At 39.9% G+C, this 16196-nt stretch overlaps 1 protein-coding gene across 1 annotated transcript in view; it reads left to right on the top strand.

The window, feature by feature from the left end:
- LOC126235075 (Down syndrome cell adhesion molecule-like protein Dscam2) overlaps positions 1 to 16196 on the top strand; it is a 70512-nt gene that overhangs the window by 36655 nt on the left and 17661 nt on the right. The window lies entirely within an intron of this gene.

Below are 16196 nucleotides of genomic sequence, written 5' to 3'. Positions count from 1 at the left end.
GTGGCTACTTTGATGAGGGGCAACAATAGGTTGATCATTTGAGATGCATTCAGTTTCATGAATGTTAACAACAGAGATACGTGCCACTTGTCAGTTCAAACCTTGAGAGCAGCAACTAGTGATTAGCCGTATTATCCATACCTACTTTAGCACTGCAGGCTAAAGAAGCATCTTCAACCCTCTCCCCCTTCCCCCTAGGACACTTAGATTACGATGTGTGCAGGAAAGAAGGATCCTTTATTGTATGATTATATGATAACGGAACAAACACTGGTAGCAGTTACTTCTGTAAAATATCTGGGAGTATGCGTGCAGAACGATTTGAAGTGGAATGATCATATAAAATTAATTGTTGGTAAGGCGGGTACCAGGTTGAGATTCATTGGGAGAGTCCTTAGAAAATGTAGTCCATCAACAAAGAGGTGGCTTACAAAACACTCGTTCGACCTATACTTGAGTATTGCTCATCAGTGTGGGATCCGTACCAGATCGGGTTGACGGAGGAGATAGAGAAGATCCAAAGAAGAGCGGCGCGTTTCGTCACAGGGTTATTTGGTAACCATGATAGCATTACGGAGATGTTTAATAAACTCAAGTGGCAGACTCTGCAAGAGAGGCGCTCTGCATCGCGGTGTAGCTTGCTCGCCAGGTTTCGAGAGGGTGCTTTTCTGGATGAGGTATCGAATATATTGCTTCCTCCTACTTATACCTCCCGAGGAGATCACGAATGTAAAATTAGAGAGATTAGAGCGCGCACGGAGGCTTTCAGACAGTCGTTCTTCCCGCGAACCATACGCGACTGGAACAGGAAAGGGAGGTAATGACAGTGGCACGTAAAGTGCCCTCCGTCACACACCGTTGGGTGGCTTGCGGAGTATAAATGTAGATGTAGATGTAGAACACAACAACTGGCTGCCTGAAGTAAAGTAGAAAGTCTCCTCATTCATATGACATTCCAATGCAAGGACACAAATATGTCACTAATCAAACAAGGAAATGCATTCTGCTCACCATGAAGTATCTTTTTAGGCAGATGGTTGTGATATTCTCATGTGGGGGACATTTATACTGTTTTCACGTGGCCCCATAGAGGTCTCTCATCATCCCTCACCTGCAAATGGTACAGGAACCTACTGTATAATCATGTGCATCCATTCGTTTGTTCTCAGCATCCAGCAGGTGATCTGCTCCTTTAGCAAGATAATGCAGAACCCATTGCTCCTTAATTGTGTCAGAATGGTTTGATGAATACTCTAAGGTGCTTGTATGCCCTCTTGCCCTAAGTGCAGCGTGAATACTATTGAGAAATCTACACATAGCGTAGAGCTTAATTTAATTAGTATTCATGAATATTATAGACCTGGATCACAAAAACTTTGCAGTTCTCTTGAAAATAACAGAGATAAAGCATAAATTACACACAAGTCATAAAAGTAATAATATGCTCCACTGATTTCATGTTTCGTGGCCCCAGAGCTTATTGTCCATTCTGAATACGGTCAAGAAGGCCTATATAACAACAGAGGGATTATAATAACAACAGCTGCTAGCCTAATTATCACCATTTGTGACCTTCAGTATTAGCTTAGAACACCCAATAGCTTGGCCTAGCTGTCACTTTAATTCATAACACTGAATTCTGCAGCTATTGATAAACCAAAGCATGCTATGCCACTCACACTTAACCAATGCTTTTGCATTGTTTCTATCTGAACTGATTTGAGTATTTCACTGTAAGAATCTGATAGCCTGTGCAGTGGTCTAGGATTTTCAATGAAAGGAAAATAGCATTTAGAGAAGAAAATGAGAAAGGCAAGACTTAGGAAACATAAGGGATTTACAAATAAAATAAAGGCATTAGATTAAAGTTGCATGGATTTGGTTGTGTTACATGCCTTAATGAAGGCCACTTGCAGCAGTGGCCAAACATTTGGATCATTGTTTTGCACTATGAAGGGTTCACCAATTCAGAAGAATGTTGTGGTGACTGACTGCAGCTGTAAAAATCTGTGAACATACAGGAATGAGGTGATAACTGAAATGAAAATCGTGCTGTTGTACTACCCATTTCTGACAAATTAAAACTGTATAATTGAGACTAAAATTCAAGTTCACGCCGCAGTCTGGAAAAAGGTTTTAATCTTTCACGAAGATTGGAATTAAGCTGGGTTTCACAAGATTATTGTTTCAGGAATCATTAAAAACACAAGTTTTATTCAGTACAGGGCACTGAGGTGAAACTTATAATATATTCTTGGACTTTGCAACAGATAGGTGTCACTGACCTTGTTGTTTGTTGTTGTTGTGGTCTTCAGTCCTGAGACTGGTTTGATGCAGTTCTCCATGCTACTCTATTCTGTGCAAGCTTCTTCATCTCCCAGGACGTACTGCAGCCTACATCCTTCTGAATCTGCTTAGTGTATTCATCTCTTGATCTCCCTCTACGATTTTTACCCTCCACGCTGCCCTCCAATGCTAAATTTGTAATCCTTGATTCCTCAGAACATGTCCTACCACCCGGTCCCTTCTTCTTGTCAAGTTGTGCCACAAACTCTTCTTCTCGCCAATTCTATTCAATACCTCCTCATTAGTTATGTGATCTACCCATCTAATCTTCAGCATTCTTCTGTAGCACCACATTTCGAAAGCTTCTATTCTCTTCTTGTCCAAACAATTTATCGTCCATGTTTCACTTCCATACATGGCTACACTCCATACAAATACTTTCAGAAACGACTTCCTGACACTTAAGTCTATACTTGATGTTAAAAAATTTCTCTTCTTCAGAAACACTTCCCTTGCCATTGCCAGTCTACATTTTATATCCTCTCTACTTCGATCATCATCAGTTGTTTTGCTCCCCAAATAGCAAAACTCCTTTACTACTTTAAGTGTGTCATTTCCTAACCTAATTCCCTCAGCATCACCCGACTTAATTCGACTACATTCCATTATCCTCGTTTAGCTTTTGTTGATGTTCATCTTATATCCTCCTTTCAAGACACTGTCCATTCCGTTCAACTGCTCTTCCAAGTCCTTTGCTGTCTCTGACAGAATTACAATGTCATCGGCGAACCTCAAAGTTTTTATTTCTTCTCCATGGATTTTAATACCTACACCGAATTTTTCTTTTGTTTCTTTTACTGCTTGCTCAATATACAGATTGAATAACATCGGGGAGAGGCTACAACCCTGTCTCACTCTCTTCCCAACCACTGCTTCCCTTTCATGTCCCTCGACTCTTACAACTGCCATCTGGTTTCTGTACAAATCGTAAATAGCCTTTTGCTCTCTGTATTTTACACCTGCCACCTTCAGAATTTGAAAGAGAGTATTCCAGTCAACATTGTCAAAAGCTTTCTCTAAGTCTACAAATGCTAGAAACGTAGGATTGCCTTTTCTTAATCTAGCTTCTAAAATAAGTCGTAGGGTCTGTATTGCCTCACGTGTTCCCATATTCCTACGGAATCCAAACTGATCTTCCGCGAGGTCGGCTTCTACCAGTTTTTCCATTCATCTGTAAAGAATTCGTGTTAGTATTTTGCAGCCGTGACTTATTAAACAGATTATTCGGTAATTTTCACATCTGTCAACACCTGCTTTCTTTGGGATTGGAATTATTATATTCTTCTTGAAGTCTGAGGGTATTTCACCTGTCTCATACATTTTGCTCACCAGATGGTAGAGTTTTGTCATGACTGGCTCTCCCAAGGCTGTGAGTAGTTCTAATGGAATGTTGTCTACTCCCGGGGCCTTGTTTCGACTTAGGTCTTTCAGTGCTCTGTCAAACTCTTTACGCAGTATGATATCTCCCATTTCATCTTCATCTACATCCTCTTCCATTTCTATAACATTGCCCCCAAGTACATCGCCCTTGTATAGACCCTCTATATACTCCTTCCACCTTTCTGCTTTCCCTTCTTTGCTTAGAACTGGGTTTCCATCAAAGCTCTTGATATTCATACAAGTGGTTCTCTTTTCTCCAAAGGTCTCTTTAATTTTCCTGTAGGCAGTATCTATCTTACCCCTAGTGAGATAAGCCTCTACATCCTTACATTTGTCCTCTAGCCATGCCTGCTTAGCCATTTTGCACTTCCTGTCGATCTCATTTTTGAGACGTTTGTATTCCTTTTTGTCTGCTCCATTTACTGCATTTTTATACTTTCTCCTTTCGTCAATTTAATTCAATATTTCTTCTGTCACCCAAGGATTTCTACTAGCCCTCGTCATTTTACCTACTTGATCCTCTGCTGCCTTCACTACTTCATCCCTCAAAGTTACCCATTCTTCTTCTACTGTATTTCTTTCCCCAATTCTTGTCAATTGTTCCCTTGTGCTCTCCCTGAAACTCTGTACAACCTCTGGTTTAGTCAGTTTATCCACGTCCCATCTCCTTAGATTCTCACCTTTTTGCAGTTTCTTCAGTTTTAATCTGCAGTTCATAACCAATAGATTGTGGTCAGAGTCCACATCTGCCCCTGGAAATGTTTTACAATTTAAAACCTGGTTCCTAAATCTCTGCCGGCCACGGTGGTCTCGCGGTTCTAGGCGCTCAGTCCGGAGCCGCGCGACCGCGACGGTCGCAGGTTCGAATCTTGCCTCGGGCATGGATGTGTGTGATGTCCTTAGGTTAGTTAGGTTTAAGTAGTTCTAAGTTCTAGGGGACTGATGACCAAAGATGTTAAGTCCCATACTGCTCAGAGCCATTTGAACCTAAATCTCTGTCTGACCTAATGATGATGATTATGACTGTTTGGGCAAGTGGAATCAAGGTCTTTTGCTCTTACTAAAAACTGATGAGATGAATGTGGTTCACATGACTAATGAAGCCTATGGTAGAATAAAAATAAAATATTTTTCTGAAGTTTCTAAGTGTGTGTGGGCACCCTAACATTACTACTTGATTGTTTCCTCAGTGAGTTGTCTCATTTTTATTTATTTTTTTTCCAAAAATATTAATCAACCAAGACATATCGCGACATATTATTAGTTAACAGGATGTCTTTAGAACAAAAATAGCCTTTATATTTAGCGTCCACATGGAAGTAGCACGCTCATGATTTTCTATCATAAAACAACACCCTGACAATATTTCTATATATTTTATTTATTCTTTCTAGATGCAGAAAATCCATTCATAATTTTTCACAATCATCAATTATAATCAAAGACATGGAAGACACACCACAACCTGCTGGCCTTGCACAGCCTTTATATACAAACATAGAAATTTATGATGAAAAACACAGTGTGATTCTAGTTCACTATTAATGTTATAATGAAAAATTACATATTCATGAAAACTTAAGTATAACAGTATGTTCTACAGCAAAAAGTAAAATGTTTGACACACATTTTAATATATTTTGAATTTCTGTCAAAAATTTGTAAAATACCCTATTAAGTTATTAATACTTACTTTTTAAAATGCAAGTTGCCACTGAAGTGCTTAATCATATTAATTACTACCTTTTTCAGAGGCTTCAGTGCCAGAATTACAATACTTAATATCTAACTATTCTAAGAACAGGATTGCAACAAGTATCCACAAGCTAAATTCCCTGATATTTCCCTGGTTTCTAGACAAGTTTTAGCATTTTTCCCTGACGAATTTTGAGATCTCAAGGTTAAGGAAAAATTATGTTGACAATCTATCTTCACAGCTATGGTACAAGAAACAATAGTGCCAAATGAGGAAATAACTAAATACAACTTGCAAGTAGATGGTGTTTCTTAATGTGAGCAAAAATCCAAAGTACTAGCATCAACATCTTTTGTAATGAACTGTTTTTAGGTGGAGAAAGCAAGCCAAATGGTGCACATGTTTCATTAAGACCACCAATGTGGGTCCCCACCCCCAATAAAGTGAAACACATTTGGTGACAAAAGTATGCATCTGTATGCAAAAGTATATATCTGTCACAAGACAGATTTAAAATACTTTAACTGATTTCAGAAATAACCTCAGGAAAAAATAGGCCTCTCGAAAGAAGTGTATAAGGCAGGGAAGAGTTGTGTAAACCAACAATATAGGTGACTGACAATAAAATGTTGGTTTTAAGTTATCTTCACTACTGTCAGTTATTACCGTGTCTTACACCTATTATTTCACAGGTATTATGTGATTTTTCCTTCAAGAAATATTTGAGTACATAGTGTACAAAGCACCAGCGACTGGCACGAGTTTCTTCTTCCTATTGTCTATACTTTCTAATATTTGAACTACTTTCAAAGTGCCAAAATGTACTAGAATAATTAAAATGTCTATAAAATGCCTGACCTTGCAACGTACTTGTGGTGAGACAGTCACAATTTCTGAAATACATTGTCCTGCTGAGGAGCACTGCAGTCCTGGGTCCTTGGATAAACCAGGAAAATCTGCTGCATTGTACCACACACAAACAGACCTGACCTGCAGGAGATCGGTGAGACTACGGTAGATCCGATGGGCAGGGCTTGCACATTAGTGGGTAATGAGGGGCTTCAGATCGGCAGGCCCGATCCTTTAGAGATACCTGCAGAAATGCCCTGCATTTTTGGCCCATTGTGGAAGTCCATTCATGTGACCAGCTATTCACATGTCACAGACACCATGTTGATGAAAAGAGACCGTGGTGATCAATCCATGCAACAGATAACTTGCAAAAAAAATCTGAGAATCACTATGAATGAGGATAGATAGCAACTCACCATAAAAATGGTCATTGAACCACTGACAGGCATGTAGAAAAGACAATCACACTCTCACAACTAAATTTTCGGCCATAGCTTTTGTCAGAAAACAAGAGCACACACACATTCACACAGTAACTCAGACACAACTCATGCACACATAACAGCCATCTCCGGCTGCTGCATCAACAATCTCTGAGAATCAGATCCAAACAAATCGCTCCTCACACCTCGCTGCCTCTCATTGGCAACTGCTAGGCTAGTGGCAAGAAGTGGTGGCAGCACTGACTGCAAGCTGAGGAGAACAATGGGAAGGGGAGAAGCAGTAAGAATGAGGGAGTAGGGAAGTGACACACAGACTCAATGATGCACGACATCTCAGTAAACAAACCATTTCATCTACTGAGGCAAAAACGAGATTTTTTCAGCCTTTTTTTTCAAATTTCCCTGGTATTTCTCTGATTTCCCTGACAAGTTTGAAATTCCCTGATTTCCAGAACCTGCGGCAACCCTGAAGAACCAAGTTGAAGATTATCATCTACTGAACTGTTTCCTATTTCAATACTTACTCTTGACATTACACGGTATCTTTTTAGAAAATCTACTCATTAATTTAATATGAAAATAACAGCACTACAGAAGTCACAGTAGTATTCTTTTCAATTTTACAACTTTGTTTTCCTAATTGCAAACTGGTAAATATGTTATTATAAGTTGCTAAAATTGTAATTTTGATAATAACATGGTTTTATTGTCAGTAGGCACATAATTTACAATGAATGATCAATTTGCCATATCAATAGTAATAATACACGTATCAAAAAAACTTTTGCATCACCCCGGTTCCCAGAACTCCTGAAGATAGATGTTGACTGTGGATATTGTACCACAGACACAGTCCCTTCAACTGTTCAGAGATGTCTCTAAACCCGCCCAAAGATGTAAACAACCATGCATGAGCAGCACCTATTAGACGGAGGGTGTTGACAGCCAATCAGTTCCAGTCATTCCACCAGCCACCAGGAAGGAGGTACACGGCTCGTGTTGTCTGCAGTTCAACCATGCCTATATGGTCAATACTGTGTTTTGTTCACATCCAAACTGTTACTCTGTGCCAGGAAGGGAAGTGTCCAGGCATCTCCGAGAACACAAAAGTGATATTGTTTGGACATGGAGGAAATACAGAGAGACAGGAACTGTCAATGACATGCCTCGCTCAGGCAGCCCAAGGGCTACTACGGCAGTTGATGACTGCTACCTATGGATTATGGCTCGGAGAAACCCTGATAGCAATGCCAACATGTTGAATAATGCTTTTTGTGCAGCCACAGGATGTCATGTTACGACTCAAACAGTACACAATAGGCTGTATGATGCGCAACTTCAGTCCTGACGTCCATGGCTAGGTCCATCTTTGCAACCACGACACCATGCAGCGCAGTGCAGATGGGCCCAACAACATGCCAAATGGACCACTAAGGATTGGCATCACATTCTCTTCACCGATGAGTGTCGCATATGCCTTCAACCAGACAATCGTTGGAGAACTGTTTGGAGGCAGCCCAGTCATGCAGAATGCCTTAGGCACACTGTCCAGCGAGTCCAGCAAGGTGGAGGTTCCCTGCTGTTTTGGGGTAGCATTATGTGGGGCCACCACATGCCACTGATGGTCATGCAAGGCACCGTAGTGGCAGTATGATGCATGAATGCCATCCTCCGACCAATAGTGCAACCATATCGGCAGTATATTGGCAAGGCATTTATCTTCATGGACGACAATTTGTGCCCCCATCGTGCACATCTTGTGAATGACTTCCTTCAGGGTAACGGCATCACCCGACTAGAGTGACCAGCATGTTCTCCAGACATGAACCTTATCAAACATGCCTGAGATAGAATGAAAAGGGTTGTTTATGGATGATGTGACCCACCAACAACTCTGAGGGATCTGCGCTGAATAGCCATTGAGGAGTAGGACAATCTGGACCAACAGTGCCTTGCTGAACTTCTGGATAGTATGCCACAATGAATACAGGTATGCATCAATCCATGAGGACGTGCTACTGTATATTAGAGGTACTGGTATGTACAGCAATCTGGACCAGCACCTCTGAAGGTCTTACTGTATGATGGTACAATACGCAATGTGTGGTTTTCTTGAGCAATATAAAGGATGGAAAAGATGTTTATGTTGATCTCTATTCCAATTTTCTGTACAGGTTCCGGAACTCTCAGAACCGAGGTGATGCAAAACTTTTTTTGATGTGTGTATAGAATTTGGTACAGAAAGAAGATGAGCCATCTGGTCTACAACACACTAAACAGTCTGACCAAGAAACGTTAGCTGGAGTCCAGGAAATTAACAGCATTTTAAAAGTTTTGCTACACTCATCTCATCGTAACAGAGGGCACGTCCCCCTCTAACTTCAGTGCTGCCCATTGGTCAAAATGTAAAACACACACAGTTAAAATGTTGCATATGGTGATTCATATGCCAGAAGAATGATAGACTGAGTGGGAAGGGAGTACAGTTGTCCTCCTACTGCAAGATGAAGCTACACATTAATGGAAAGTGTCCAGGATGGAGACAGGATGACTTCATTCCTGCTGAGTGAACTTGTGGGATGTACACCACACCCACATAGTTGGTTTCCATGACTACAACTTATTGCACATGACTGGCAGCTGCCTCCTACTCCCACAGCAGCAAGGACTTCTGACAAAATGGTGAGATAACAGCCTGCAAGTGAACAGCATTTTGTGTCACACTGAGTTCCCTGCAAACCCCTTTCATTTCTGTGCCTGTGAGCTTATTTCCATGAACTATTAAATGCTCTAGTGTCCAGAAGAATGATACATATTTGTCCTTCCATTGTAGTGGAAGGAGGGAATGATGTATGTTTTGGAATATTTTATTTTCTGGGTGCATTAGCTGCAGCACTTGTAGTGCATTAAGGCAGTCAGAGCAGATAAGAAACTTCTTTTTCTGATGACCTCTCATCTGCTGCAGTGCCTTCAGGAATATATGCAGCTCAGTACCAAATGCTGTAATGGTTGTTTCGAAGTTGAAACTTGAAGATATGGTAGGGAAAGGCTACTCAACAATGAAGGGAATCTCATTGTTTCAAGCTATCTGTATATGCTACAGTAAAATTGAGGTGCTTATTTAAAACACTAGTGAACCCAGCAATGCTTCATAATTGCTCATATGTTTGGGAACTGGATGTTGCAATGCTCTGTGCAGTTTAGACTGACACTCAGTATCGAACTAAGGAGCATTTTTCAAACAATCTTAGAACAGTAATTATCCCTTGTACAAGTTAAAATCATTCTTTGTGGCCTTTGGCAACGTTTCTGGTGGCCAGCTGCAGTAGTTGTGACATTGTTTACTCGCGCTGCTACCCACTTGCTCTGGTGACAGAGCATCTCTGACTGCGAGCTGGTTTTTGTTAGCTTTTTCTCTTGGTCTTTAGATACTATAATTCCAAAGAAATACACGTTAGAACATATCTTTCACAAAGTTTAAACATCCATTTTCTTGCCTAGACTAAGTCGAGCTGGCTCTATTATGTAATGGGAAACAAAAAAATCTTAAGAAAAATTTTTGGCGCAGTACAATGTCCATCCTAACCTTCATCTCTCTTTGTCCATCTCCTCCTTCTCCCTTTCTCTGTGCATCACCTAGGCCTGCTTCTCTCTGTCACTGTCCTTGTCCCCCCTTTCTATCCGTCTTCTTCCTCCTGCTCTCTATGTTCATTTCCTCCCCCTCTCCATCCACCACACTCCCCCACCCCTCTGACATTGAGCTTTGTTTATTTATGTTGCAAAGGACACCTTAATTAGGAATTTAAGTTGGTTAAAATGAATAGGTAAATTGGTTGGAACCATTGGTACATGGGGTATGGGAGAGACCTTCATCGGTGTTGCGTATGTGAGAACAGTAGCTTCCGAGACAACATTTTGCATGGTTCTAATCTGCAAATGGGTAAAATTACTATTTTGAGATGGTTCAGATTCTCTGGTAGTATTCTAATTATAAGCTGATAAGTCATAAATACAATTTTCCTGTTTTATGTTAAAACTGCTTGCACAGCCGGTTTTAACTGCAATACGAGGCTGTTTCCCTTTATTGTCTCAACACTCATTCTGTTGTCAGCATTGTGTATAAGCCGAGAGATATTTCAATGCCTCACTGCTGGCATTTTTTTCCCCAAAGAAATAAACCATGAACAGAAATCAATCAAATGTTTGTAACGCAGCAAATTACAATGAACTGACATCAGTTCAATCTTTGCAAAAGACCAAAGATATGATCACCACCGATAACACACTGAAATATTGCTTGCTGTCATATTCATTTTCATAAAATATCTATTTTCAGTGTATAATTTGTTGTTATGAAAACAAACAACAGCAGAACTGTCAACCTGAAAGTCATATTTTTTGTTATAAAAATGTGCGACAGTTCTGTCAAACAAACGATCACATTTCTTTCACTGAGATTTTCATGCAAAAATACCATCTAAATTTCTGACTTTCCCCATGGCTTTTCCAAACATTTTTTTCATAAATACCTTGTGCTGATAATTAGAACACAATACAAAAAGAATAAGCCAAATTGGTCAAGCCGTTCTAAAGTGATGATATTTATACATGCGGCAATTGATTTTTATTATATATATTATAAAAATATACACATAAAATTAGACTTGGGGTGGGTTCTTTCTTTACTATAGTTAATTCTAAAAGAATGCTGTGCATTTTCAGAAGAAACGATGGAATTTTAGTCCAACTTTTGGGTAACATATTATGTGCTACACCCAATTCTAAATGAAAACCGTTTGCATATATTCTGAAAGATATCACTGCTCGCAAACAGATGTTACAGAGTTGTTTGCATGGAAAGCCAACAATGGAATGGTTTGTAGGTGAAAAGGGGCTAAGAGTACATTTTGTATGTTTGTGTCACAATGAGGAGTTGCCGCCTGATGCTGAGTGGTGCCTCACCACCCTCGGAACAAAGTTTTGGAATGGGGCAAGTCCTAAATGCTTCAGTGACCAATCTAGTATCATCATGGTGAACAACATTCACTATTTTCAATAACTCCATAGTCAACTTGGGATCATACAGAGATTTGATAAGTTTGGTCTGCTCTCCAAGCTCTGTGGCTAACACATTTTAAAATATTTTGAGCTGTGATGCACCTTGCTTACAAATCTTTCAGGCATGGCAGCCAACTAACCTTTTCATCAAAAGTAAGTCACAGAAAATTCGCTGATTATTTAATGTCTAAAATACCAAAAGTAGAAAATAGAGCATGGGTGTTCAATGACACACACACACACACACACACACACACACACACATTTTTAGTTGAAAATTTAAGACCTGTTTTAACTGCCCATTCAGTACATAATCTAATTGCCATTTCAGCTGGCAGGTGCTACTTGCAATGCTGGAAGAAAAGCTAAATTTAAAAAAATCGTTAACAAATAGGAAGCATTGGATGAAGGCTACTTAAAATGCTACCTTACGGTAGTAGTATTGCTGACTCTGTGTTGCTTGGAGAGACTTGATATGGTTTTCTTTCTGTGGAAAATGGGGAGCCAAACTACAGTAATGATGCTGGTTCTAGTGTCTGGTCAGGAATAACACAACTGTTCTGTAATATGATGTTTTACATAAATATGCAATCTTAAAATATGTATCAGTTCGGAAATGGTGTAAAAATCATAAATCTTTCACTGCTGCATTAAAATCTTGTACAAATTTCACATGAATGAAAGTATCAACACAAAATGTCACACAGCACATCATGTCCACCTCTGGTGATCAATTGGCTTTCTTGCACAAGTGTTAGGTCCTGTGGCCATTTTGTTCTCAGTAATGCTTTTGTGGATATATGTTCATGATACTGTCATACAGACAGATGGCCACAGTTGCAAGGCATTTTCTTTAGCATGGTGTGTTTACTATCAAAACAGTGCCACCTTCAGGTCTTACATCATCATGCCTCTTCATCATGCTCTAAATGTTTGTCTGTTAAGAATGCCTATGAATTCTATTTATGATTCTATAGCAAGAATGAGGAGGTGGAGACTTACATCCTTTATTGATAGTACTTATTTTAATTCCTATTGGCTGGTGTTGACGATACAGCATGCCATCAGCCATTATGTTTAATTCTAGGCCCTATGGGGCACACTTGCAAGTGCTTTTAACCCACAGACCAGTTACACTGGTCAGAATATTTGTCTATGAAACATATGATTATATACACAGCAAAATTTTATTGAATGCTTGCATCTCAGATCTGATAATTACTGATGTGACACACCGTTGGTAGGTGTGTAAATGATTTAGAGTATCAGTTCTCTGTGAAAAGAAGAGTGGACACCAGAGTACATTAGTGTTGTTCATGTTTAGTGTTGTTAGGGCCTGACAGAGTATACAATGGGCCTTGTACAGTGTCAGATAATGAGTGATGACAGTGAAGGACATGGAGATGTCGTGTACTCATGGAGACAGTGTTACCAGAAATCAGACAGAGTTTGAAAGAGGCCTCATTGTGGATGTCTATTTGCAAAGTTGGACTAGTCATGCAATACCCAAATTTGAGAGACATTTGAATGTGATGATGGTCCAACGTTGAACTGTCTGGGAATGTGAAGGCAGGCATACTCGTCACCAAGTTTCTGGTCAATCACATGCGGGCTTCACAATGAAAGAACACTACATTCTGTACAAAACATATTGCAACCCCTCAAAATCTGCACCTCCCATCCAAGAACAAGTAATGCACTCCCTAAAACATTCCCAGAGAAGCACCCAGAAGACATGGTCAGTGGTCAGTGTGACTTCCTTCATACACATACACACCACTGACAGTTCTACATCTGCATCTACATGGATACTCTGCAAATCACATTTAAGTCGCTGGCAGAGGGTTTATCAAACCACCTTCACAATTCTCTATTATTCCAATCTTGTTTAGAATGCGGAAAGAACGAACAGCTATATCTTTCTGTACGAGCTCTGATTTCCCTTATTTTATCGTGGTGATCGTTTCTCCCTATGTAGGTCAGTGTCAACAAAATATTTTTGAATTCGGAGGAGAAATTTGGTGATTGGAATTTCATGAGAAGATTCCGTTGCAATGAAAAATGCCCTTCTTTCAATCATATCCATCCCAAATCCTGTATCATTTCAGTGACACTCTCTCCCATAAGCCGGCCGAAGTGGCCGTGCGGTTAAAGGCGCTGCAGTCTGGAACCGCAAGACCGCTACGGTCACAGGTTCGAATCCTGCCTCGGGCATGGATGTTTGTGATGTCCTTAGGTTAGTTAGGTTTAACTAGTTCTAAGTTCTAGGGGACTAATGACCTCAGCAGTTGAGTCCCATAGTGCTCAGAGCCATTTGAACCATTTTTTTCTCTCCCATATTTCGCAATAATACAAAACGTGCTGCCCTTCTTTGAACTTTTTCGATATACTCCGTCAGTCCTATCTGGTAAGGATCCCACATCGCACAGCAGCAGTCTAAAAGAGCATGGACAAGTGTAGAGTGGGCAGTCTCCATAGGTAGATCTGTCACATTTTCTAAGTGTCCTGCCAATAAAATGCAGTCTTTGGTTAGCCTTCCCCACAACATTTTCTATGTGTTCCTTCAAATTTAAGTTGTTCATAATTATAATTCCTAGGTATTTAGTTGAATTTATGGCCTTTATATTTGACTGATTTATCGTGTAACCGAAGTTTAACGGATTCCTTTTAGCACTCATGTGGATGACCTCACACTTTTCGTTATTTAAGGTCAACTGCCAATTTTCGCACCATTCAGATATCTTTTCTAAGTCTTTTTGCAATTTGTTTTGATCTTCTGATGACTTAGTCAATAAACGACAGCGTCACCTGCAAACAACCTAAGATGGCTGCTCAGATTGTCTCCCAAATCATTTATATACATAAGGAACAGCAAAGGGCCTATAAAACTACCTTGGGGAACGCCAGAAATCACTTCTCTTTTACTTGATGGCTTTCAGTCAATTATTACGAACTGTGACCTCTCTGACAGGAAGTCACAAATCCAGTCACATAACTGAGACGACATTCCATAAGCACACAATTGCACTGTGTCACTTGTGTGGCAAAGTGTCAAAAGCCTTCTGGAAATCCAGAAATATGGAACTGATCTGAAATACCTTGTCAGTAGCACTCAACACTTCATGCGAATAAAGAGCTAGTTGGGTTTCACAAGAACGATGTTCCCTAAACCCATGTTGACTGTGTGTCAATAAACCATTTTCTTCAGGGTAATTCACAAAGTTCGAACACAATATATGTTCCAGAATCCTGCTGCATATTGACGTTAATGATATGAGCCTGTAATTAAATGGATTGCTCCTACTTCCCTTCTTGAATATTGGTGTGACCTGTGCAACTTTCCAGTCTTTTGGTACAGATCTTTTGTCGAGCGAACAGTTGTATATGATTGTCAAGTATGGAGTTAATACATCAGCATACTCCGAAAGGAACCTAACTGGTATACAGTGTGGACCAGAAGACTTGCTTTTATTAAGTGATTTAAGTTGTTTCACTACTCCGAGGATATTTACTTCTATGTTACACATATTGGCAGCTGTTCTTGATTTGAATTCTGGAATATTCACTTCGTCTTCTTTTGTGAAGGCATTTTGGAAGGCTGTGTTTAGTAACTCTGCTTTGGCACCATTGTCTTATATAGTAACTCCATGAAATAAATCTTTGGCACTCTTCCAAGTTCTCGACATCATAAAAAAAAAAATTACTTTGTCGACGAAAAAGTTTAGGGGTATGCATCCCCCAGCGTTTCCCCAGGAAAACAGCACTGCTTGTTATTAACTCAGGATTATTTGTTGCTAAGAGGTCAAGTGTGTTTTCACAACCATTTACTATGCATGTGAGCTCATGAACTAACTGCTCGAAATAATTTTCAGAGTCAACAGAGGTGTCCAATCCCAACTGTCAGCTTTGACCTGTGACGTAAGGGTGTTGTGGTGTGTGACGTCATGATGGCACAGAGTTTAGTTTATGAGTGATCACTGTGAAGGACATGAAGATGTCATGTACTCATGGAGACAGTGTTATCAGAAATAAAATAGAGTTTGAAAGGCCTCATTTTGGGTCTCCATTTGCCCAGTTAGACTAATTGTGCAATATCCTGATTTGAGAGACATTTGGATGTGATAATGGCTCAATGTTGTGCTATATACGAATACTCATCATCAAGGTTCTTGTCAGCCTTGTGAGGCCATCACAAGGAAGGATCACTAAATTCTGTATCAAGCACATTGTAACCCCTTGACATTTGCACCTGCCATTCAACAACAAGTAACGAACTCCCTGCAACATACTGTATCTTCCTTCACCATCAGCAGCTGCACTAAAGAATTACTATCCCGTAGGTTTGCTTTAACACAACTACACAAATTATTGCATTTGGTGTGGTACATTGACTGGGAAGCATGGACTGCTGATAAGTGATA

This window comes from Schistocerca nitens, chromosome 2, assembly GCF_023898315.1.
Source record: "Schistocerca nitens isolate TAMUIC-IGC-003100 chromosome 2, iqSchNite1.1, whole genome shotgun sequence".
Lineage (NCBI taxonomy): Eukaryota > Metazoa > Arthropoda > Insecta > Orthoptera > Acrididae > Schistocerca > Schistocerca nitens.
This window is presented reverse-complemented; position numbering and strand designations above follow the sequence as displayed.